At 42.8% G+C, this 18388-nt stretch overlaps 1 protein-coding gene and 1 long non-coding RNA gene across 4 annotated transcripts in view; one reads left to right on the top strand and one right to left on the bottom strand.

The window, feature by feature from the left end:
* MAPRE2 (microtubule associated protein RP/EB family member 2) overlaps positions 1-18388 on the bottom strand; it is a 158626-nt gene that overhangs the window by 17501 nt on the left and 122737 nt on the right. The gene's annotated exons all lie outside the window — the stretch shown is intronic.
* LOC109276416 (uncharacterized) lies at positions 9665-17955 on the top strand. The gene is made up of 3 exons (XR_002084655.2): positions 9665-9877; positions 14078-14192; positions 16384-17955. It is a non-coding gene; the product is annotated as an uncharacterized LOC109276416 (long non-coding RNA).

The following is an 18388-nucleotide window of genomic DNA, read 5'->3' as shown; positions in this document are numbered from 1 at the left end:
GAGAAAGACGGAGACGGAGAGGGGGGGAGAGGGAGAGGGAGAGAGGGAGAGGGGGAGGGGGAGAGGGGGAGAGGGAGAGGAGGAGAGAGAGAGAGAGAGGGAGAGAGAGGGGGGGAGGGAGGGGGGGAGGGAGGGGGGGAGAGAGGGAGGGAGGGAGGGAGGGAGAGAGAGAGAGAGGGAGGGAGGGAGGGAGGGAGGGAGGGAGAGAACTGCCAAGCAGGCTCCACACTGTCAGCATAGAGCCCCATGCAGGGCTCAAACTCACAAACTGTGAGATCATGACTTGAGCGGAAGCCAAGAGTTGCACGCTTAACTGACTGAGCCACCCAGGCACCCCTCACCCCAATGTTTATAGCAACACTATCAACAATAGCCAAATTATGGAAAGAGTTCAAGTGTCCATTGACTGATGAATGGATAAAGATATGGTGTACATATACAATGGGATATTACTCAGCAGTCAAAAAGAATGAAATCTTGCCATTTGCAACAATGTGGATGGAACTAGAGTGTATTTTGCTAAGCTAAATAAGTCAGTCAGAGAAAACAAATATCATATGATTTCACTCATATATGGAATTTAAGAAACAAAACACCTGAACACAAGAAGGGAAGGAAAAATAAGATAAAAACAGGGAGGCAAACCATAAGAGACTCTTAAATACAGAGAACAAACTGAGGATTGCTGGAGGGGAGGTAGATGGGAAGATGGGCTCAATGGGCAATGGGCATTAAGGAGGGCACTTGCTGGGATGAGCACTGCGTGTTATATGTCAGTGATAAGTCACTAAATTCTAATCTTGAAACCAATAGTACACTATATGTTAACTAATTTGAATCTAAGTAATACAAAAAAAACTTCCAGTTACAAAGTAAGTCTGAGGAACTCATGTACAGCAAGGTGGTTATATGTAACAACACTGTATGTTTGAGAGTTGCAGAGAGTAGATCTTAAAAGTTCTTATCACAAGAAAAAAATTCTAATCATATGGTGACAGATGTTAATCTAGACTTATTGTCGTGATCATTTTGCAATATATACAAATATTCAATCATGTTTATACCTGAAACGATTATGCTGTATGTCAATTATGCCGTATGTCAAAAGCAAAACCCCACAGACCTGAAACATGACAGAAGATGCACTGTACCTACATTGATTGGTTATTTGTGGATGATCTGCCATCACTTCCTTATCCTTTTTACCTTGGTCAACAGATTTTATTTTTTAACTGGGAATGGGAATGAACTTAAAATAAAAGTAAATAAAGCCACTGCTGGGGATAGAGTATAGGGCTGGAGTGACGCGAAGATGGAGCTCCCACAGCAAGAGGGTTTCCTGAGTGCCGAAACGGACACCGGAGTGGCCGCACTGCGGTATGACCGACTGCGCCCCCACCCTTCTCACGGCTTCGGGGTCTGACCCTTTTCTTGGAAAATGGCTCCACGCCTCCCCTTTGTAGGCTCCTAATGCGTTCTCTGAGGGCAAGACAAAGGAAAGCGCCTCTGCGGCCAGAGTCCAGTCCACGTGGAACATCAACGGGGGCTCCAGGATGCTCTGATTCAGCAGGTTATTAAGAGGCTGGTTCGTATATTCTGAAATTACTAGTTCATGGCCCTTAGGGCTTCTGTCACCAGTGCAGCCCGCGGCCAAGTTTGGCTCTTCTTTCTCGCCACTTCAGGGTCAGCTTGTAAAAGTGGGCAGCCCCTTTTCTGAGCACCTTGGAGCCTAGGGGAAAGCACACCAGCCGTGTGGGCATGGGGATCGGGTATGGAAGTGGTAATCCTTCGGCTTGCCCTTAGGGAGGCAGTGGCTGAGCTTGGGGGCCCGGTCGCCAGGTGGCCTTCACGGCAGTCCGGGTGCTGCTACCTGGACCCCTGGATGCCGAAGACCGCAAAAGTAGAGCCTGTTTCCCAGAGTCGGGAACAGCACAGGACAGGTCTTTAAGAGCCTGGCGCATGGTAGGTGCTCGATAAATGTGAGCTCACATTAGTAGTGCTGTTACTCAGCGAATCTGATCCGACCAATGATGAAGTACACAGGTTTCCCATTTCCAGACACTAGCAAGATAAAAACTAAAGTGCTAAAGTAGTAAGAACATCAGACTCTCTTTCAAGAAATCTCTATAAAAATTTTAACCCATAAACCACCAGTGGGCACCAAGGCCTCGGTTCTCCAGTTCCATTCACCCTCTATCTTGAAAATCAGCAAGCTGGAGTCTGTGCTCCTTCTTAAATTACCCTGACTCATTCATTCAAGCAGCCAACATTTACTGACCTCCTACTGTGTACCTGGCAAGCTACAGGCAGTTGGGATAAATCAATGAATGAAACATAGAAAATGCCTTTGTGGAATTTACATTCTAACAGCAGAAATGAGAAATAAACAACATGATACATTAGTAAGTGCCATAATAAACCAGCAAGCAAATGCTATGGAGAAGAGACCGCAGGAGCAGGGCGAGGGTGAGCAGCCATCTGCAGTAGCAGCTCCGGGTGTCTGAGTGCCCAGCACGTGTCTTTCTCCAGTCTCAGCTCTGCAGACCCAGGAGCCTCCCATGGGCCTCACTAGACCCAGGTTCCCTCGGAAGGACAGGGGTCAAGATCACGGAGCCCTCTTGATGCGAGTCCTGCCGCAGGCTAGCAGAGACATGAGGCGAGACGTACGCCAGGCCCACGTGGCAGTCACCCTGACCCGCAAGTCCTGTTCCTCACAGAAGCCTACGTCTCTTGTGACAGCTCCAGAGGCATAACCTTCCAGAATCCCTGAAAGAGACTTGCCAGGTGCAGGAGGAACCCTTACTTCCAGGCCTAAGAAAGTCAGATTGGAACAGAGGCCTGAGAGGGGTGAAGCTGGTGCCCTGGACAGCCCAGGAGCAGAGCGTTCCAGGCAACGGCAAGGCCTGATGCCCACACGAAGGCCCTACCTCATCTGGGGCAGGGGCCAGCTGGAGTGCTGCCGCAGAGCAAGCCTGGGCCAGTGCAGGAGGGGGCAGATCGTCGGGACTCAGAGGCCGCAGTCAGGAGGTGGGCTTTCGTTCTGAGGGGAAAGGGAAGCCGCGGCAGGGTCCCGAGCTGAGGAGTGACATGGTCTGACTGCTGTGTGGAGAATGGGCTGCAGGAGGGTGAGGGCAGAGGCAGAGTGGCCAGAGAGGAGGCCACTGCCGTGATTTTCCTGGTATGAGTAGTGAGTGCTCAAGACGAGTTTCCTTTATGGTAAATCATTTACAACGCACCAGTTCAGAAAGCCCCATCATGTACCCTATAAAATAGGCACCAAATGTCTGGCTGTTTTATACGGCTTCCATTTTGCAATGTTAACAGCAACCTAAAAGACATTTTGTGATCAATAGCATCTGCTATTGACTCCGAGAGGAAGGCTGAAGAAAAGTAGGTGGTGACAAGGGCTATGAGTCAGCGTGTGTCCCTCCCAATTCACTCCTCAGGGTCATTACACAGTGTGATAACTGGTTCTGCCCTGGGAGCAAGCCAGGGAACTACACTCAGAGTGAGAGGCCTGGGACGGCGTGGCTGCCTCTGCACCCAGAGCCTCAGTGCCTGAAGGCTCCCCTTCCCCGGCCAGGGGTCACAAAGCCTGCCCCCGCGGTGGCCAAGAGGACCTGAGCTTGGTTGGCCAGCATGAGCACTCAGAAAACTGAATTACTTCTGCCCTGGTTACTGTCCCTGCTGGAGATGATGTGCTTATTTTTAGCCATCATGTGATTCTCCAGTATTTTCCAGGCTCTGCCTGAGTCACTATGGTTTCTGAGAATTTTTCATAGTGGGAAAAAGTGCACAGAACTTCTCCTCTTAGAATGGCTCAAGTATTAAAATAGCTAACTTTTGAATAGTTGTTTGAATGTGGCGTGTATTTCCTTATGATAAACCGACTCTTCTCACATCTTGGTAGGTAATTAAGGGTGCTCTGAAACACATTAGGTGCCGAGCAATCACTGTCTTAGTTCAAATTCTCGTTTTTAACTTGTCCTCAGGGCAACTTCTCTCTAGAAATGGCAAGGATCCCTCACTCCCATGAAAACAATACACACCAGAATCCCAACAAGTTAGGGAGGCGCCCCCTTGCCTGTTTACTGCAGGAGGAAGAAAAGCTAGTGGGTGAAACAGCCCAACAAACCTAGCCAGACCATCAAGAGTTAAAACACACAGGCATCACCATGACATCGCGGCATCACTGTACTCCTGGCATACAGCAGCCCTTTAAGCCAAAAGTCTTCAAATTAAGATGGCTATTGCGTAGGAACACGAGCACTCAATACTTCATGATGGACAGATACAGTCCTGACTCCACTGTCAAGACCAGTATTTTAGGTTATTTTTCTGGTGGTGGCAAGTTGACTGTGCTCCATTAACATGATCTTCCCCAGACTCCCTTGCAAACAGAGAGATGTGGTCTGAGGCCACAGAGCTGGAGCTCAGGGAGGCGAGAACCAGAGCTGAGCCTCATGTGGATCTTTTACTACAACTGGTTCCTGGCTCCAGCTTCTCTGCTTTCACCAACCAACCACCAAGCCAGAAAAATGTGCATCGTATATCCTTGGCCAACCTCCTCTCCTACATGGTTTGTTGGAACAGCTTCTTAGCTAGTCTTCTGGACTGTAACTGTGCCACCCGCCATGTATTTTCTACACCAAACATCAAACTTGTGCTTAAAACTTTTCAGTGACTCCCAACTGTTCCCTTTAAAGTATAAACTTCTGTGACCAACAGAACCTATGGTGACCTCCTCTCCCCAATAATCTTCACCTCCTGGTATTCTAATCTTTGTATAGTCCCTTCCTCTAGAGTATGGGTGCGGCCTGTGCCTTGCTTCTAAGCAACAGAATATGACAAAGGTGATGGGAGGTCGCTCTCATGATTACGGTACTCTACAGAACTCTGTTTGGCTAGCATACACACCAGAGAGAATCCCATGGGTCTAGAAGCAGCAAGATGCCACGTAAGCACCCATGCTGGAAAAGCCCATGTGGCAAGGAAGCGCAGGTGGCCTCTGGGAACTGAGAGCAGCTGCCACCAGGAGACTGAAACCTCAGTTCTGCAGCCTCAAGGAAACTGTCACAACCCGAGAGCTCTCCCCAGTTAAGCCTCTGATTGGACCACAGCCCCAGAAGATACCTGGATTGCTGCCTGGTGGGACCCTAGAACACAGAGCACAGCTAGGCCTGGCCTGGACTTCAGAAGGTGTAAGACAATAGATGTGTGTTGTTTTAAGCTGGTAAGTTTGTAGTAGTTGTTTTGCAGCAACACAGTCTGAATATCACCTCTCCACTCATTATACAAGGGCCCCACTCACCTCTGCAGCTTTACTTCTCAATACCCATGCAGAATAACACCCACTTTACCAAATACAGCATATTCTCTCTTGACATCGATATTCTACTCTTTCTGTTTGCAGTGCTCTTGTCCATACTCTTAACCTGGCTAACTTCTACTCATTTAGTGACTCGTCGTCAAAACCCCCATTTTCCCAAGAAGCCTTTCTAGAATCCACAAGACCAGCTCTGATGGTCTTCCTACACACCCTGATAGCACAGACCTCACTTTGTTGTTATTGTCTATTTATTACCAGGTTTTCATCACAAGACTGTAACTTCCCTGAATCATGTGTGTCTCCAGAACTTCTTACGGTGCCCTGACAAATATGTGTTGAGAGACTGAACGAAAATCCAAGCAAAGCTTTCATAAAAAGAGCAACGACTCCAGCAAACAGGAGCTGTTTAAGAAATTTTTTTTTCTGAGCTATTGTGTAGTACATCATATACTATTTCCGCAGCTACAGCACAGGTGATAGAGAGGACTGGAGAGGATGCCGAAAATAGCCATACACGTGGGCTTCAGTGCTGCATCTTCCTGGATCCAAACGGACATGCTGTGATTCAATTCAAATCAATTCAACAAATTCTAAATGAAATTCTTCAAAGTAAACAAATGTTTCTCTTCCTGCCCAACATACCAAGTGACAAAGAATGGCACCAATAAGAAAAACAGACCTCGTTCTGCCATCTTGGAACCTGTGGAGGCCTGCTGGGAGCAGGACTCCTAAAATGCCAAGTATGTCTGGAAGGCTGTGGTCCAAGGCCATTTTTGCTGGAGAAAGTGGGGTCTCCAGAACCAGAGAGAGCACAGAGTTCTTCTTAAAATTGAAGACGTTTATGCTTGAGATGAAACAGAACTATATCTAGGCAAGAGATGTGCTTATGTGTACAAAGCAAAGAAGAGCACAGTGACTCCTGGTGGCAAACTGAACAAAACCGGAGTAATCTGGGGAAAAGTAACTCGTGCTCATGGAAACAGTGCCGTGGTTCATGCCAAATTCCAAAGCAACCTTCGTGCTAAAGCCATTGGCCACAGAATCCATGTGATGCTGTGCCCTTCAAGGATTTAAACTTACTGTAAAGTAAATAAAAGTGTACATTTGCTCTCTTACGGGGGGCGGGGGCGGAGGAAGAAAAAAAGAAAAATAGGTCCATGGGTGACCTGTGATACTCTGTTTACGGAAATGGAGAATAAATGCTAAATCATTGCCTCTGAGACCTCCTAAGTTTTGTCGTGAGGCGGAGAAGCCAGATGCCAAGTTATTATTCCAACAGAGAGAAAAGCGATGATGGGAGTAACACGTGGGATTTAGCACAAAACCAATGAGTATTTCAACATACACAGGGAGCAGTGAACATGACCCAATACCAGTTATGAAAGGAATCAATGCTGTTTAAAAGAGGCCTCGATGCTTTACTTCCCAGTGCAGGCGGGACAATAATGGAGGCCATTGGTCCTCTCCTGCAAGGCCGTGAGTGAGGGAACAGAGCCCAAGAGGCCAAAATACATGTCAGTTGTGTCTGAAGGGCTTACTCTTCCCTTTGAAATCACCTAGACCATCCATTCAGAGAATGAGGTCAATCCAAGGGTTAAGAAATCAGAGATGAGGAATCCCGCTAATCCAGGACCCAGTACCCCAGGCTTCACGTACATGTCTGCTTCCAGGCTGCGAAGAGGCCTGGAACAAGTGACTCAAGGTTTCCTGCTTTTACAAACCTATGCAAAAGACAGCAACTCTCACCCAAAACCTGCTGCAAGGATGAATGAGAATGTTTTTAAACTTGAAAAAGTGGCTGCTAGTTTTAAAAATAAAAATGGAGGTCATTCAAATGCAACAGCATGTGCTCTGGTTCCAGCCTTTATGCCACTGCAGAGACTTTCATTTCCTCCACACACTATGCGATTTGAATCTGGTTTGTGAAAATGTACTGTGGTTCAGCATAGTGTAAGGAGAAGATCAGAACAAAAAACAAGACCACATCCATAATATGTCAGAGGCAATATAATGGTTTAAAGAGTAGGCTTTGGAATCACAAGGTCAGGCTTCAAACTTTGGGCCCCCTATTTCTAGTGTATGACCCTGGAAAGTTACTGAACCTCTCTGTGCCTCAGTTTCCCCACCTCTACAACAGGGGTTATAGTTGTAGGTTTTGATCTCTAAGCTTTCAAATATTCTAGTTTTACAGAAAACTAGGTCAGGGTTTGATTCCAAAAAGCCAAAATAACTAAAAGTTGTAAACTGAGTTAGTAAATCCTCTATCAAAGATGCAGTCTCAGTAAGCAAGCACACTGGATGGCCATGAAAAATGCATGGCTGTTCCTCTGACGAAGGCCCTCAGCCTCGTCCACAGATACTGCCAGAAGATTCCTATCCAAAGCTCCTGAATTCTTCATGTCTCTGTTCCTCACTGTGCTCTCAATATTCCAAACTCACAGATATTCAGTATCCTGGCAAGGCAGAGCACTGCTCATATTGTATTGCTGTGGTTTTATCATTACAGGTTGAGAAATACAGTTTTAATTATTGTTTGAGGAGAAAAGTATCCTAATGCCCAGTGGTATATCTTATACATCTTACATAAGACAGATGTATAACTGGAGGAACAAAACTACCAACAGCCTTCTCCTTCCCATGAGCAGCCATTACCTGCTTTGCAGCTTAGCAGTGGGATGGTTTCTTAATATGAGGAGGTCAAGGGGATGCAATGCTGATACGGGGCAGGGACTGAGTGAAAGATACATCGTTTATATAACAACCGCTAGCATTTGCTTGAAGACAATTCTTGCTAATTATGGGACTGGTAAGAAAAATGCACCTCTTCCTTGTTTTGAGTTGACATTACATGATCTCTTAAAATGAATATTTGATCCTTGAAGAAGTAAGCAGGTATATGGAGGTATAGTTTGTGGTTAGGTGACTGAGGCCTCTGAGAACAGTTAACAGCAGGAGCATACCGGGAAGGTGCAGAGAATAAATAGGCATGACTCATCCTGATGCTGAGACCACAAAGGGCCAAGAAGGATGCCTGTGCATACCCTACGGCTCTGAGAAGTCAAATGCTATCAAGGACTGGTCCGGTCTAAAGAAAAGACAAGGGAAAATGCATTTCTTGGAACAAATAATGGCTTTGGGGTGAGAGCAACATTTGTGTTTAAAGGGTAGACTGTTCTCAAAAGGCAAATGAACACATATGTTTTGTCAGTAATAAGGAAAAGGAAGTCCTGCATGAAGGCACAGGCCTGACACCAAGGTCAGGACCCTCTGAGTGAAATTTAACTTCGTGGGTACTTTTTACGTGGACTCTAATGGAGTCCCTGTTAAATCAAAAACATCAGAACACTTTGGAGCAATACACCAAAAGCTTCCACGTCCACAACAAAACATTACAATGTCTACGATATAATCCAGAATTATTCAACATACAAAGATCCAGGAAAATGTGACATGTTCTCAAAATCAACAGATGCCAATGGTGAGGCGATCAGATGGTGGCATCAGCAGACAGGAGCTTTAAAGCAGCTATCATAACCATGCCCAGGGAAGTGAAGGATGTTCACAATAAATGAAAGGTAGGCAGTACCAATAGAGAAAGAAAAAAAGGGAATTAACAACTGAAAACATACCAGGGTTGAAATTTTAAAAATGCTCAATAGAAGGGAAATGACAGAGGACAAAGAGGGTAAACCTGAAGACGTATTAATAGAAACCATCTAATCTAAAGAAGAGAGAGCGTGCTGAGAAAAAGGTGAACAGAGCCTCAGAAACCCGTGGGAGAATTTCAAAAGCTCTAACATATGGATAAATGTGTCCCAGAAGGACAGAGAGAATGGAGCTGAAAAATGGCTGAAAATCTCCCCAATATGGTAAAAGACATAAACTCAACAGATTTAAAGTAGCTTAATGAACTCCAGAACAAGAGAAATTCAAAGAGAACCATGATTAGGCACATCCCAGTCCCACTAACTGAAAACCAAAGATAAAGAAACTCTTGACTGCACCCAGACAGGAAAAACATGTTGCACATGGGGAAGAACGATTAGAACAAGCAAGCCCTTCTCATCTCTGGAGGCCATGGACACTGAAATGACATCTTTAAAGCACATAAAGCAAGGGGCGCCTGGGTGGCTCAGTCGGTTAAGCGTCTGACTTCGGCTTAAGTCACGATCTCGTGGTCCGTGAGTTCGAGCCCCGCGTCGGGCTCTGGGCTGATGGCTCGGAGCCTGGAGCCTGCTTCCGATTCTGTGTCTCCCTCTCTCTCTGCCCCTCCCCCGTTCATGCTCTGTCTCTCTGTCTCAAAAATAAATAAACGTTAAAAAAAAAAAATAAAGCACATAAAGCAAGATCAGGTGGAATTCTTTATCTATGGAAACTTTTGATTGTGAAAAAAAGACATTTACAGAAGAAGGAAACTGGAAGAACTTGTTGCCAATGGACCTGCTTTATAAGAAATGTTAAAGCAAGTTCTTCAGTATGAAGAGAAATGAAATCAGTAGGGAACTCAGAGCTTCAGGGACGAATGAAGGCGACTGGAAATGGTAAAAGGTAGGAATGGGGGGAAAACCCACTCTTTTTTCTCTCAATTTCTTTTAAACACACACGATTGCCTAAAGCAGCACTGCCTCCTAGAAATATGTTAATCAGTCAATTAAAAATTTTTTAAGATGTGAAATGTAATGTATGCAAAAATACATATAATATATACAGATTATAATTTCTACATGTAATTAATAAAATTATTAGAGGTTTTGTATTCATTTTTTTCCACACGAAGTCTTCTACATCCAGCATGCATTTCATACATACAGCACATTTCAGTGCAGAATAAGCACATTTCGAGTGCTCAAAAGCCACTTATGAAAAGTGTTGGTCTAAAACAAAAGTTGTAACATTGTCCTGGGGGATTTATAATGTATGTGGATGTAGCACATGTGACAAGTGTAATAGTCATACAAACTACATGGGACAAACAAAAGTGGGAGAAGGGTTGCCAGGGTTCCGCATTTTACATGAAGAGAAAATGCAATTTTTAAGTACACTGTGAAAGTATATATATTGTAATTCTTAGAGAAACCATTGAAAAAATTAATGCAAAGAGATATAGTTAGAAAGGCAATCAAGTAAGTTGGAATATACAATATCTGAAAAATCCAGAATATGGATATGGCAACTAAAGTGCAAGCAACCAAAAACACAAGTGGGACTACATTAAAGTAAAATGTTTCTGCACAGCAAAAGAAACCATCAACAAAGTTAAAAGACAACCTAAAGAATGGGAGAAATATTTGCAAACCATTTATCTGATGAGAGGTTAATATCCAAAATACATAAAGAACTCCTACAGGACAAGAGCAAAAAAACCGAAATAACTCAGCTCAATTAACAATTTAAAAAAATGGACCAAACATACAGAGAAGGACAGATACCATACGTTTTCACTCTTATGTGGATCCTGAGAAACTTAACAGAAGACCATGGGGGAAGGGAAGGGGAAGAAAAAAAAAAAAGGTTAGAGAGGGAGGGAGCCAAAACGTAAGAGACTTAAAAACTGAGAACAAACTGAGGGTTGATAGGGGGTGGGAGGGAGGGGAGGGTGGGTGATGGGTATTGAGGAGGGCGCCTGTTGGGATGAGCACTGGGTGTTGTACGGAAACCAATTTGACAATAAATTTCATATTTTTTTTAAAAAGTGAAAAAATGGACAAAAGACATTAATTGACATTTTTTCAAAGATATATGGAAGGCCAATAGGTATATGGGAAGATGCTCAACGTCAGCATTCATTAGGGAAATGTAAATTAAAACCACAATGAGAGTGGAGCACCTGGGTGGCTCAGTCAGTTAAGTGTCTGACTTTGGCTCAGGTCATGATCTCACAGTTCGTGAGTTTGAGCTCCAAGTCAGGCTCTGTGCTGACAGCTCAGAGCCTGGAACCTGTTTCAGATTTTGTGTCTCCCTCTCTCTCTGCCCCTCCCCCGCTCACGCTGTCTCAAAAATAAATGAGCATTAAAAAAAAAACCAACAACCACAATGAGACATCACTTCATGCCTATTAAAATGGCTATCACCAAAAAGATAAGAAATAAAAAATACTGGTGTGGATGTGTGTAGTACACAAGGGCACCCTTGTGTACTATTGGTGGGAATGTAAATTGGTGCAGCCACTAAGACAACAGTAAGGAAGATCCCAAAAAATTAAAAATGGAATTACCATATGACCCACCAATTCAACTTCTGGGTATTTATCCAAAGGAAATGAAAACACTAACTCAAAAGGTATCTGCACCCCCATGTTCATAGCATTATTTACAATAGCCAAGACATGGAAACTACTTAAATGTCCAATGATGGATGTATGGATAAAGAAACCGTGGTACACGCACACAGTATTTTTAGGCCATAAAAAATGATGAAATTCTGCCATCTGCAACAACATGGAAGGAGGACCTTGAAGGGATTATGCTAAGTGAAATAAATGAGACAGAAAGACAAAGATTGTATGATCTCACTTACATGTGGTCTCTTTAAAACAAACACACAAACAAATAAACTCAGTAAAAGAGATCACACTTGGGGTTACCAGAGGCAGAGAGCAGGGAGAGGTGAACTGGAAGGTAGCCAAAAGGTACAAACTTCCGGTTATCAGATAAGTAAGTACCAGGGATGTAATGTATAACATGATGGTGACCGCTAACACTGATGCAGGATCTGTAGGAAAGTTAAGAGAGTAGATCCTAAGAGTTCTTATCATAAGGAGAGATTGTTTTCTTCTTTTTTTATTGTATCCATATGAGAAGATGGATGTTAGCTGAACCTATTGTGGTAATCATTTCATAATACATCTAAATCAAACTATTATGTTGTACTCATGAAACTCATAAACGATGTAAGTTATTTCCAAATAAAACTTGAAAAAATAATCATAAAAAATCCAGAAGACAACAGGAAAACAGAAAAAACAGAGGAGATAAGCAGAAAACAAATGATAATATGGTAGACCTAAATCCAGCTAAATCAACAGTTACATTAAGTTGTAACAGACTGGAGAGTCCAACGTCCAGAGATTATGAGGATGAATAACAATGCCAGACCCAATCACATGCTTTTTATAAGCCGCACACTTTATTTTTTTTTTTCAACTTTTTTTTAAACGTTTATTTACTTTTGAGACAGAGAGAGACAGAGCATGAACGGGGGAGGGTCAGAGAGAGAGGGAGACACAGAATCCGAAACATGCTCCAGGCTCTGAGCTGTCAGCACAGAGCCCGACGCGGGGCTTGAACTCACGGACGGCGAGATCATGACCTGAGCCTAATTCGGACGCCTAGCCGACTGAGCCACCCAGGCGCCCCTAAGCCGCACACTTTAAATATGAGCTCAAAGACGGGTAGAAGTTTAACTTATCATGGGGAAAGATATACCATGCAAGCAGTAAGCATAAGAAAGCTAGCATGGCTGTTTAGTATCAGATAAAATAGACTTCAAGACTAAGAGTTTTAACGAAGATAAAGAGGGACATCTCATAAAATACAAAGGTCAATTCATTGAAATGATTTAGCGTAACAATGTATGTATCTCACAACAGAGCCCCAATACAGGACACAAAAACTGAGAGGAAGTAAAGGGAGAAAAGACAATTCCACAATCAATGTAACACCCTCTTCACAGCAATTATTCAAACTAGACAGAAACAAAAATCAGTAAAAGCATAGAGGATCTGAAAAACACTATCCACTACCTTGATCTGATTATTTCTAAAATGCTACGCAACCAACAACTGCAGAATACATATTCTTTTCAAATAAACAAGGTATACTGACCAAGCGAGACCATATTTTGGGCCATAAAATTAAGGTTGGAACAAGGACAAAATCACTATACACTGCCACATTTCACCGCCTCTCCTAAAAACACAGAACAGAAACTTTTTGGGAAATTAAAAGCAACTCTTTTCCCCAAAGGAGGTGACAGGCAGTGCTTAGATTACAGGTGCTCAACAAATGTGTAAACACTTAAATACACCAATAAACATGAACACCCTGTTAAGATTATATGAACAGCCTTAGAGAACCCAAATTAAAGTTAATTGGGAGAGTATTTACATATTCAATAGTTTTGGAAATACACTGTTAGGATTTATTTCTATTTACATTTAGGGATTTAAGTGTGATTGTGCAAGTATTTTATTCTGTTATACTTCTTAGGTTGCTTCCTTTTTGAAACCATTTTTCTAATATTTCTATTGATCTGATTTTAAGGCTGGAACACTCAAGTCCCTGAGGAAAAGAGAAAGCACAGCCTCAATTTCCATAGCAACTCTAAATCCATCACATTATATTTGTATATGAGAATTTGATTTAAATATATTAATATATGTGAATTTGCAATGTGTCTAAGCTGTAGTTGCCATAGGAACTGCAACTTCAAATTTCCTTTTAAGTTTAGTAAATGCTCACACTTGACAACGGATTCCCGCCCCCCCCAGCTATCTTGAGTTGCGGATATGGCTCACTGCAATAAGCTTACAAACATCATGACTCACAATGATAGATGCACTTAATAGGTATCTATCATTATGGAAACAGATATTTTTTTTTCAATATATGAAGTTTATTGTCAAATTGGTTTCCATACAACACCCAGTGCTCATCCCAAAAGGTGCCCTCCTCAATACCCATCACCCACCCTCCCCTCCCTCCCACCCCCCAGGAAACAGATATTTTAATACATGCGCCTCAATGGTAGATCAAAAGCAACTAGAGATACAATGCTTCAGAACGCAGATGGCAGAAGACTTGCCAGGCAGCCATTCACCCTTATGTGACAGCCTCTGCTTACGCTGAAGCTTGTTTCAGTCCAGGTAAGTCACCCAACCGCACACCGATGGGCTCTATGGCTTCTCGGAATCTACACAAGGACATTTTGGATCTGTACTGAAATGGCAGAAAAATCTGGCACATTCTCATGACAACTGAATGCACCAAGTATGTGGAGTGTATCTAGTTTATAAAAAAGCAAACAACCCATGGTGCAGGCCTACAGAAGTAGTCTGTGCGATGAAAAACATTATTATTATTATTATCATTATCATTATCATTATTATTATTATTATTATTATTATTATTTTGCCAATGTAGACAGTACTTTCTTAAGTGGAGAATCCATTCCAGGATCACATTTCCACTCTAATACGGGCCCTTTGCCACTTATCGCTGCTCTTAATGTATTACAGTCAGGACACGCAAGTTAATTTGTTATTAGCCTACAGAAATATTTGGGGAGAGAGAAATGCACTGCAAAATCAATCAAGTATTCCAAGTATTCCATGGCCAAATGAAAAAATAAAGACCATCTCTTGCTTTTAGTTCTACCAGCCATTGCTCGTTTCTACTAATGCAGATGGTTGAGAAACGACAAGGCTTAGAGGTGGAGGGCGCCTGGATGGCTCAGTCAGTTAAGCCTCTGACTTTGGCTCAGGTCATGATTTCATGGTTCATGAGTTCAAGCCCCACATCAGGCTCTCTGCTCTCAGCCGAGAGCCTGCTTTGAATCCTCTGTCCCCCTCTTTTTCTGCCCCTCTCTCACTCATGGTCTCTCTCAAAAAAAATAAACAAACATGAAAAAAAAATTAATTGGGCGCCTGGGTAGCTCACTCAGCTAAGCGTCCAACTTCGGCTCAGGTCATGATGTCACAGTTTGTGGGTTTGAGCCCTGTATTGGGCTCTGTGCTGACAGCTCAGAGCCTGGAGCCTGCTTCAGATTCTCTCTCTCTCTCTCTCTCCCTCTCTCTCTGCCCTTCCCCCACTCATACTCGGTCTCTCAAAAATAAACATAGAAAAAAAATTAAAAATAAAAAAAAGAAATTACTGATAGGACATCACTGTTGGGTAACTGTGCTATCCATCTGAGAATTCCCAGAGAGCTGACCCTCACCTCATCATTAAGCACTTAAATTCTGGGTAGACAAAATCAGACTTGTGAAGAGAATGGCTTTGAATGGCTTCAGACCAGAGGCAGGTGACCAGTTTAAAGACTGTAAATAGTTCATGGGGGAGATGATTATAAACAGAATCTTAAGTATTAGAAGGGAACTCTGAGTGGATCAATTAGTGTAGGCTGGTGTCCCAGTGATCCTGAGGGATAAGGAGAGGCATGGAGCTATTTGATCGTCTAATAAAGCATTCAGGCTGATGGGCTGTTTGGTAAGGTTTTCTGAAGTTTTTTTGGCTCTTCTTGTACTGATGCTTGTACTTTCTACAAGCGATCAGTCTACTCCTTGCCCTTATAAATTATGTGCTCAGAAACCATATCCCTATGTTTGTTAGAATTACACTTTTGTATCACAGATTTTAGAAGACATTTTGGCTTATATTTTCTTGGCTGTATTCCCAAGAGCTGGATACTGGACCTTGAGAAAAATGAGGTCTCACTGTATTTATAGGAGCCTTTCACCTATTATAGCTTTTAAAACAGTGTTCTACATGCGATGTACACCTTGCTATAATTTTTTCCACAGTATAGTTTTTCCACCCCACAATGTCCAAGAGACAGAACCTATTTTATTAAAAAGGGTATGACTAGTTTGACTTTTGAAAATATCCTTTCTCCCTGATTAAGACCAATGAGGTGAATGAACATGGTCAAGGTAACAGGAACATGAATCTTTTTTTAAAAATTGTTTTGTAATGTTTGTTTATTTTTGAGAGACAGAGGACAAGCGGGGGAGGGGCAGAGAGAGAGGGAGACACAGAATCGGAAGCAGGCTCCAGGCTCTGCACTGTTAGTACAGAGCCCGACACAGGGCTCAAACTCATGAGCCATGAGATCATGACTTGAGCCGAAGTTGGATGCTTAACTGACTGAGCCACCCAGGCACCCCAGGAACACGAATCTTAAAAGAACTAGTGCCTTCTGTAACATTAAGAACCTTATTTATTAAAAAAAAAAAAAAAAAAGTAAAAACCCTATTTATTACCTGTTGACTTTAATGTGTTTTCTGAGCTCTGTCACCCAAGAGGTTAAGCTCTGGAAGAAATCGGTTTCTCTTCCAGGTTCACAGACATTCTATCAAAATGGCACACGTTTCTCTGTGGCTTCTGTGAAAGACCAATGGAGGAAGTGCTAGAAAACGAGGCCAAAGCAGCACCGTGGGCAGTGGTGCAGATTCAAGGACACACTGTGATTGTGCAACAAAAATGTACTTCTGAGGCCTGTCCAATTTCACTACTAAACACTTGAATAAAAAAAGTGGCAGCTGAGTTTTAAGATGAATCTGTACATCAATAACAGCTATAGGAAAAGACCCCAAGACCAGAAATGCCAGCTACCCTGGGTCTCGCCTCTCCCCCCATGTCTTCCTAACTCTAGCTGCCCACCAAAACCCCCGATCCGGACAAAACACACCCCTCTTCTACCCCATCTCTACACTGATCCAAGTTTCTGACCACACTTAAAGCCCAATTTGAACTGCTATAATTTTTTTTTCCCCAAACTCCTTGTGGCCTTTTACCCAACCTCTCCCCAGCACTTCTGATTGTTTAAATAATAAAATAAATAAAATAAAATAAAATAAAATAAAATAAAATAAAATAAAATAAAATAAAATAAAATAAAATAAAATAAAACAAAACAAAACAAAACAAAACCATTCCCTGCCTCTCTAAATCTTTATCAACACTCTTGACCTTATTTTCTTCCTCCAGCATCAGGGTCCTGCTCCACAAGTTTCCCCTCCTTTTTCCTATCGTCAACTAATTCTCCTCCAGGGACCTTTCTCCCATCTTACAAACTTGCTCACTGTGCCTTGTCCTAGAAGCAAACAAACACAGATCAAGGACACTACCATTCGCCTTCCAATCTCACTTCTCGATGCTGTCTGCTTTCCCCCACAACTAAATGTTTTTCCTCAACTTTTTTCCTGACAAATTTGGTGAAGGTGGGATCCCCTCTCACTGCAGGACTTTCCCACTTGTCAGGTCACGCCCTCGCCTGGTCTCTGTGATCTAGGCGTATGAATTCAGCACTTTAACAGACCAGCTCTCTAAAGGATTGTTCATCACCTCCCAGGAGTCCAGTATCTTTGGCCTATTTTCAGGCTTCATCCTCTTTGATCTCTCCACAATTAATATTCGGCACTGCTGGTGACCCCTCTTTCTAGAAATTTCCTACTGTTCATTCTCTGATGCTGAGCTTTCCTAGTTTTTTCCCTGATGTTTGTATCTTTTTCTTAGCTTCCTCTTTTTCCTCTTACTCCTTATTCCTTAGCTTATTTTATATAATTTCATTCATTCTATGGCTTCAGAGCTAGACTTTTATGCTGTCTTAATTTCCTTCCTCCAATTCCTCTCCCCATTCTGGGTGCCATCACTGCACCGAGTGACCCCTAAGGTGAGAAATTCAATGGGCTCGTCCAGGCCTCATTTTACTGGACTCCCTTCCACAGGTTCAGACATTGTTGGCCACTGTGTTCCTTTCCTTCTGCTTCTTTGACATGTTATTCCATCACTTCCTTTAATCTTTCTGGCACCTTCCCTGATTCTTGTGCGAACCCTTGCTTTTCTGTCCAAACATTAAATGTTACAGTTCTTCATGTCAGTCTCTCCTCTTCCAACTGAGAGCTCACTTCCGGCTTCAATTACATGAACATATGGAAGACTCACAAATGTATACTGATAGTCTACACAACATGCTGGTGTTGTTTAGTATTAGTATTGTTATAACCATCTCCTATCCATTCTAATTGGAGGTTGGGCATAAATAGGGAATTTGTGTCATTTACAAAATTAATGTTATTGATTTAACAAGTGTGAACACTGGTTTTCAGAATGGAACAAATCGTTTTCCGACGATCTCACTGTTTAACTGTCTAGTACCACAAGTGGTGTTTGTAACAATGACTGCAGTTTTACAAGAACACCCTCCTGCTTGATAAAGTCTGTGTTTTATGGAAGGATGTTTGTAGTTTTAAAAGGTTTTTATCCACAAAGTTTAACAAATTTTAAAGTTCTAGGTATTCAACCTCAATGACTTCACTTTTGGACCAAGCTATACAAAGGA

Source organism: Panthera pardus, unplaced genomic scaffold, assembly GCF_024362965.1.
Source record: "Panthera pardus isolate Hobbes unplaced genomic scaffold, ASM2436296v1 HiC_scaffold_15, whole genome shotgun sequence".
In the NCBI taxonomy this organism is placed as follows: domain Eukaryota; kingdom Metazoa; phylum Chordata; class Mammalia; order Carnivora; family Felidae; genus Panthera; species Panthera pardus.
This window is presented reverse-complemented; position numbering and strand designations above follow the sequence as displayed.